Raw genomic sequence first — 7,685 nt, 5'->3', positions numbered from 1 at the left:
TAGCACAGAGAGCCAGATTGAGATAAGCTCTTTCCCTCCCTCTCCACTTTGACCTATTCTAACACATATCAAGGTTTCGAGCAGACACTCTCAGGCATCAGATCTTAATCTCAGCCCAGAGAGCTTGGACATGCAGATCCCCTGACACAGCAACAGCAGGCATAACATAACATTGGGGCTTCCAGACATCGGTAAATCTATGCCAGTATCCATGTAAAGTCCATGGGCTAAAATGTCTGTTTCATTTAAGTCAATCTTTTTTGTTACCTGCGATAATCTTCTAACTATGATCTCCCTTGTCTCTCCACATCAAACTTTCTGACACAGCCACTTTATTTAGTTCTAGAAACGTTATCTACTGTACTGTATAAGTGCATCACACAGACTTGCACAGCCCTGTAGTATGTGGTCTAAGTGATATGATCACATCAGGTGAATGTTTAAGTGGTGAGGTGGAGGGGTGGAAGACAGGTAATCAGAAGATAGTAGAACAGGGGTGAGGAGGTATTAACTCGTCTAAAGTGGTCATTGGCGACCCGTCATTCAGGGCAGGTGGGGCAGAGCCCCACCTGTTTTGAGCCCCACCTGTTTAGCTAAAAAATATAAAAAATATGTGTCAAACAAAACAAATCATTGAGTTAATAAAGCCGCATACAAACATGGTCTCTTTTTTGCTTTCTTGAGAAAGGCAGCTCCAAAATGCAGGTGTTTCAGCCTAGCTCAGTGCTTTCTATGGTGGTGGGGCAGCCAGCGAAAAATATGGAGCGTAGGGGTTGGTAATGTTCTCTAGTTGTGCTGTGATTGACTCAGTGTTCTGTCACTCATGGGGACACTACGTCACCATAAAATCTACGGGGAGAGCTTGAAAATTCAAGCCCCTTAGGTGCTGCCATAGAGTTACATTAGAAGTGCAAATCCAAGAAGGCTCAAGGTCATTGGTCACAGATAAAATTACTTCAAATCACATTATATCTACAGTAGCTTTGATTGGACTGATCATGTCAACATCATACTTTCAAAATCTTAGCTAGCAAGCTAGCAGTCATCATCATGAATCAAGTCGACAATCTACTGGCAAGTCCTTTTCAATCCTTGTCATATGAAGAGAAATTATCAAGAAAATTATAGATCAAATGTATCGGTGCTCATCGGCCATTGGACATAAACATTGCACAACAAGTTGGAAATCGCAAATTCAACAATGAGTGGTTTGGAAGGAATCAGTGGCTAACTGCAAGCGTTGCAAAGCAATCACTAGCCTGCTATTCAGTGGAGTGGATGTGTGGTCCAAGTCTGGGTCTTTTCCAAGCTTAAAAGGATAAACATTCAACATAGGCCATGCTGTCAATCCAGCATGACTTCTGCCGCTTTCAAAACAACTGGAAACTCGGAACTGGGAAATCTCAGACTTCAGTGAGTTCAAGACAACTGGGAACTCAGAAAAAAACTAGCTCAGACTGGGAAAATACGTTTTGAACGATCATCCAACTCGGAATTACAAGTCGGGAACTCAGGCTTCTTTCTAGAGCTCCGACCTGAAGATCACTAACATCATGATTTGACCCTATTTTTTGTCCGAGTTTCCAGTTGTCTTGAAAGCACCATAAATCCAGAGAATGCCAGACTTTGATAACAAAGTTTGATGCAATCATTTGCCCACAAAGGACCGCCACGCCACCTTCCTCTTCAAGTGAGCACAGCACAACAAGGTGAGTCCAAAAATGCTGCATAAATTATGTAATATGCCAGGGAGATATGTATACTGTAGCTAAGAAAGTAATACTAAGTGTATGTTGTGTAGTAAGCTGTTAGTAGCCAATGTGCTTCACCCTAATAATTTGGTCCCTTTTCCCCTCATAACTTAGCCTACTGTTCTGACTTAGTGGTGCACATGTAGCCTATAGCCTGTTTTAGAGAAATGTCTTCATCGAATATTGTAAGAGCTTTCATTGTCTGCTTATATGCCCCCTTTATTTATCCTACGGTTCTGACATGGTGTACAGGGAGAATACGGTAAGAACGGGCCATGTTCTGAATTCTGTCGCTGTACATTTCAAAAGTGCTGAACAAATAGGTATATTGACTACGTCCGTCCTAGCTCATTTATTAATGTCTTAATTGAAGTTACGGATTGCCTCTTATGCGCTCGTCGTCCCCTTATGCCATAGTTTGTACATCTCAATTATAAGTAGAAACCACATTTGTTTAAGCAAGTCAGCCATATCAGCTATGTTTTTTAAAAGGCAGTAAATGAGGCTGAATGAACTGTTTCGCTGCCAGACAAGGCTCTGCTGATAGCCAGGTGTAACAGTGGTAAGATGTTGGGACTGCTGTTGGGACAGCTTTATGTAGGCCCTAACAGTTTGTGGGCACCGTATGTCACCGTTATAGTCCAATTAATGTATTGCTTAGTGTTGTGTAGTGGCTTTGCTGAGTTTGCCCCACCAAGATTGACATGCTAAAATCGCCACTGAAAGTGGTTCACACAGGCTGTGTAATATCCTAGACTGGTGAGGTGTGTGTGTGTGTGTCTGCATGTGCACCATGAGGACTAGCGCCAGGTCGGGCAGAAGGCACCCAAGTGTAAAATGAACATTGGTGGAGAAAGTACCCAATTGTCATACTTGAGTAAAAGTAAAGATACCTTAATAGAAAATGACTCAAGTAAAAGTCTCCCAGTAAAATACTACTTGAGTAAAAGTCTAAAAGTATTTGGTTTTAAATATACTTAAGTATCAAAAGTAAATGTAATTGCTAAAATAGTATAACATGTAAAAGTAAAAGTATGAATCACTTCACATTCCTTATATTAAGCAAACCAGATGGCACCATTTTTATTTTTTACTTTTTTAAAGAATAGCCAGGGTCAAACTCCAACACTCCACACATAATTTACAAGCGAAGCATTTGTGTTTAGTGAGTCCGTCAGATCAGAGGCAGTAGGGATAACCAGGGTTGTTCTCTTGAGAAGTATGTTAATTGGACAATTTTCCTGTCCTGCTAAGCATTCGAAATGTAACGAGTACTTTTGGGTGTCAGGGAAAATGTGTGGAGTAAAAATTACATTATTTTCTTTAGGAATGTAGTGAAGTAAAAGTAAAAGTTGTCAAAAATATAAATAGTAAAGTAAAGTACAGATACCCAAAAAAAACTACTTAAGTACTTTACACCACTGGAAATAAAATGCATTATGGGTGCACTGCTGCCAGGTGCTATGGGAGGAGTCCCTCTGGCGACACTCCTCTCCTTTTTTCACTCCCTCGCTATACATTTCTTTAGTTTCTCCAATCCAATTTTTTGTCTCTCTGTATCTTATCACTGACTTTGGTGAATTTGAAGAGAATATGAAAGGTCATACTAGTCTAGAATATGAAAGGTCATACTAGTCTAGAATGTGAAAGGTCATACTAGTCTAGAATGTGAAAGGTCATGCTAGTCTAGAATATGAAAGGTCATGCTAGTCTAGAATGTGAAAGGTCATGCTAGTCTAGAATGTGAAAGGTCATGCTAGTCTAGAATGTGAAAGGTCATGCTAGTCTAGAATGTGAAAGGTCATACTAGTCTAGAATGTGAAAGGTCATGCTAGTCTAGAATATGAAAGGTCATGTTAGTCTAGAATGTGAAAGGTCATGCTTGTCGCTACATGCTTCACTAACCATCATGATACGTTTGTTTTTACATTTGACTCAGCTCCAAACTGAAGTCTGAAGTTAAACAATGAATGGATAAAAATGGACTCATCTCTATTAAGGTGTGATTCATCTCATCGTGTAATGTATATTTCACAGCGAATCTGTGAAACCTATTGTTATTGTCAGGATTTGTATTTATTACATTTTTTACATGGTCAAATAACTCAAGCATAGATTGGTCACTTATTTCTAATTTGGCACACAGAAACTAAAGGCCATGACTAACTTGGTCAAAAAGAATGGCACCGATTGGCCTATAGGTGGCGCTGTTATAAGCAGTCTCACTTAAATCCTCATATACGTTGCCACGTTTGACCTTGAGACTTGAAACGTTGTATGTAGTTGTCTTTTCTCATGTTGAACAAATTTGCCTCAAGGACCCATAAGGTCCGTAAGGATAGATTTTCCTCCATTTAAAATTTTGGAAAACCTTCGAAAAACATATTCTCATGAACTATAAGTCCAAATAACACCAAATTAGGTATATAGGCCCATGGTACATCTCTTACCAAAGCTAAGGGATTGGTTAATAGATGGCTTAGTTATTGATAAATCAGGAAATCAGATTTTACGTGACCATTTAAATCCTTTGTAGATCCACTCCACAATGGCCTATCATCTTGAAACTTTTTACGGTCATCAGACATTACCATGATGATGGCATTGATATCTTAAAAAATAAGGAAACTATTCACAATGCACTTTTTTGACTATGTAACACTAATGCTTAAAATAATAATAAATAATCTTCTTCTCATGGACTAAAACGCAGATTCACTCCAAATGTGGTCTTTGGACTCATGACAACAGTCCCTAAAGAGTTTGAGAAAACAATGTTGAAAGATGGCCACACTATACCAGTAGATGTATATTAGCACATATATTAATATGCTAAAATATGCTAAGAATACTTCAAAAATCTTATTCTCATGAACCATCAGACCAAATGACACCACATTTGGAATGTATGCCCATGGTATAAGTCTTAACTTAGTTTGATAAAAGCTTAAGGATTGGTCAAAAGATGGCTGAGTTATTGACACATACAAAAACTGATTTTACATGTGCACTCAATTGCATTTTCCAACATTGCATAAATCCAACATTGCATTTTCAAGAGGTTGGTTCTAGGATGGCTATGAAAGTAGTAATGATATTTCAACCATACAGACAGTTGGCTGGAATTCCCCTTTATCACAAATTACAATAACACAGACAACTAAATAGACATTTCCCAGAATTGAATAACACTACTACAACACCAGGACGGTTCATGTATCAGTGCTTCTCTTTATATGACGTGGATCACGAATATCATGTTATAGTTTTTACACTTTCCATTTGACAACTTCCTCAGGAAATATACACAATAAGAAAAAATTTAACATATTCACGTCCTATAAGAATTGAACCAGAATGTGTCTTATTTTCACCTCGTTGCCTCTGGAAATCCTCATCAATCTACACACAATATAATGACAAAGCGAAAACAGGTTTTTCAAATTTTTTGCAAATGTATGAAAAATTAAAAACAGAAATACCTTATTTACATAAGTATTCAGACCCTTTGCTATGAGACTCAAAATTGAGCTCAGGTGCATCCTGTTTCCATTGATCATCCTTGAGATGTTTCTACAACTTGTTTGGAGTCCACCTGTGGTCAATTCAATTGATTGGACATAAAGGCACACACCTGTCTATATAAGGTCCCACAGTTAACAGTGCATGTCAGAGCAAAAACCAAGCCATGAGGTCAAAGGAATTGTCCGTAGAGCTCCAAAACAGGATTGTGTCGAAGCACAGATCTGGGGAAGGGTACCAAAAAATGTCTGCAGCATTGTAGGTACCCAAGAACCCAGTGGGCTCCATCATTCTTAAATGGAAGACATTTGGAACCACCAAGACCTAGAGCTGGCCGCCCGGCCAAATAGGAGTTTGCCAAAAGGCACCTAAAGGACTCTGACTCCCAGAGATCCTCTGTGGAGATGGGAGAACCTTCCAGAAGGACAACCATCTCTGCCCAACTCCACCAATCAGGCCTTTATGGTAGAGTGGCCAAACGGAAGCCACTCCTCAGTAAAAGGCACATGACAGCCAGCTTGGAGTTTGCCAAAAGGCACCTAAAGGACTCTCAGACCATGAGAAACAAGATTCTCTGGTCTGATGAAACCAAGATTGAACTCTTTGGCCTGATTGCCAAGCGTCACTTCTGGAGGAAACCTGGCACCATCCCTACGGTGAAGTATGGTGGTGGCAGCGTCATGCTGTGGGGATGTTTTTCAGCGGCAGGGACTGGGAGACTAGTCAGGATCAAGGGAAAGATGAACAGAGCAAAGTACAGAGAGATCCTTGATGAAAACCTGCTCCAGAGCGTTCAGGACCTCAGACTGGGGCGAAGGTTCACCTTCCAACAGGACAACGACTCTAAGCTCACAGCCAGACAACACAGGAGTTGCTTCAGGACAAGTCTCTGAATGTCCTAGTGGCCCAGCCAGAGCCCGGACTTGAACCCGATCGAACATCTCTGGAGAGACCTGAATATAGCTGTGCAGCGACGCTCCCCATCCAACCTGACAGAACTTGAGAGGATCTGCAGAGAAGAATGGGAGAAACTCCCCAAATACAGGTGTGCCAAGCTTGTAGCGTCATACCCAAGAAGACTTGTGGCTCTAATCGCTGCCAAAGGTGCTTCAACAAAGTACTGAGTAAAGGGTCTGAATACTTATGTAAATATGAAAATTCAGTTTTATTTTATTTTATAAATTTGCAAAAGAAAAAACAACAACTGTTTTTGCTTTGTCATTATGGGGTATTGTGTGTAGATTGATGAGAAAACATTGTTTTCATCCATTTTAGAATAAGGCTGTAACGTAACAAAATGTGGAGAAAGTCAAGGGGTCTGAATACTTTCCGAATGCACTGTGATTTATTTTACCCTCTGATGATAGTGTCACCTCTACCCAAACAGGAAGTCTTTCTTTGTTTTTAAATGTTGCTGTGGTGAGGTCATTTCCTGTCGGTCCACCAGCCAGCCAGCCGGCCGGCCGGCAACAAATTCAAGCCCATACTTGTATTGTTTTAAAAGGAGAGAGAGAAAAAAATATTAAACTATACTCAAATCCCAGATGTTTCTAAGGACGTGAAGCAAACTGGATCATGCGCTGCCCCTATAACCACTCCCTCTTCCCCCACACCCCCTAACCTCAGTTCCCCTCCGATGACATCACAGTCAAGTGTAACAGATCGTACAGAGAGCAGCCTGTGAGACAGACACAGCAGTGGCCACCGGCAGACCCTCACGCTTCTGTTAGAACGCTACAGGATACAAACAACAACATGCTATGTGATGGACACGCAGCTGAGAACTATGTTTCAGATTCACTGTGGAAGACCACTATCTCCTTCTCTCTCTTCCTCTTAGCCATTTCTCGCTCCTCTCTCACTCCTCACTCTCCACTGTATTCCCCCGTCTCCCATCTCTGGCCTCTCTCCCTCCCCTTTTTTTCTCTCCCACCTCTCTCTCTTCGCTTCTATGTGTTGTTCAATGTTTCATCATTTCTCTATGCAGCTGCCTAGTCAGCCCAGAGATAGTGTACAGGGACAGCTGGGCTGCAGAGAAAGACTGTGAGTGAAAGAGAGAAAGCGAGAAAGGACACAGAAAGACACTGATTTCGCTCTCTCTCACGAATACCAAACCCACAACCATGTACACATAAGTGTTAATTTAAGAATAATATAAAAACCCAATAATGACAGAATAGATTATTTATTTTCAACAAACATTTATTTGTGGCCTATATGACAAACAGAAGGAAATGAGATCTCAGCTGTACGGGCTACATGGTTGGAAAAAACAACCCCAAAACCCCCTAAAAATCTAAATCCCGTTTCATTTGTTCTTATCTTTCTTTCATTTTCTTTTTTAAAATGAGTCTATGTACATAGACATTTTCAAGTGTCTCTAGAAAGGGAGAGAGCTACATACTTCAACAG

Source organism: Coregonus lavaretus, assembly GCF_964263955.1.
Source record: "Coregonus lavaretus genome assembly, chromosome: 22".
Classification (NCBI taxonomy): Eukaryota; Metazoa; Chordata; class Actinopteri; order Salmoniformes; family Salmonidae; genus Coregonus; species Coregonus lavaretus.
This window is presented reverse-complemented; position numbering follows the sequence as displayed.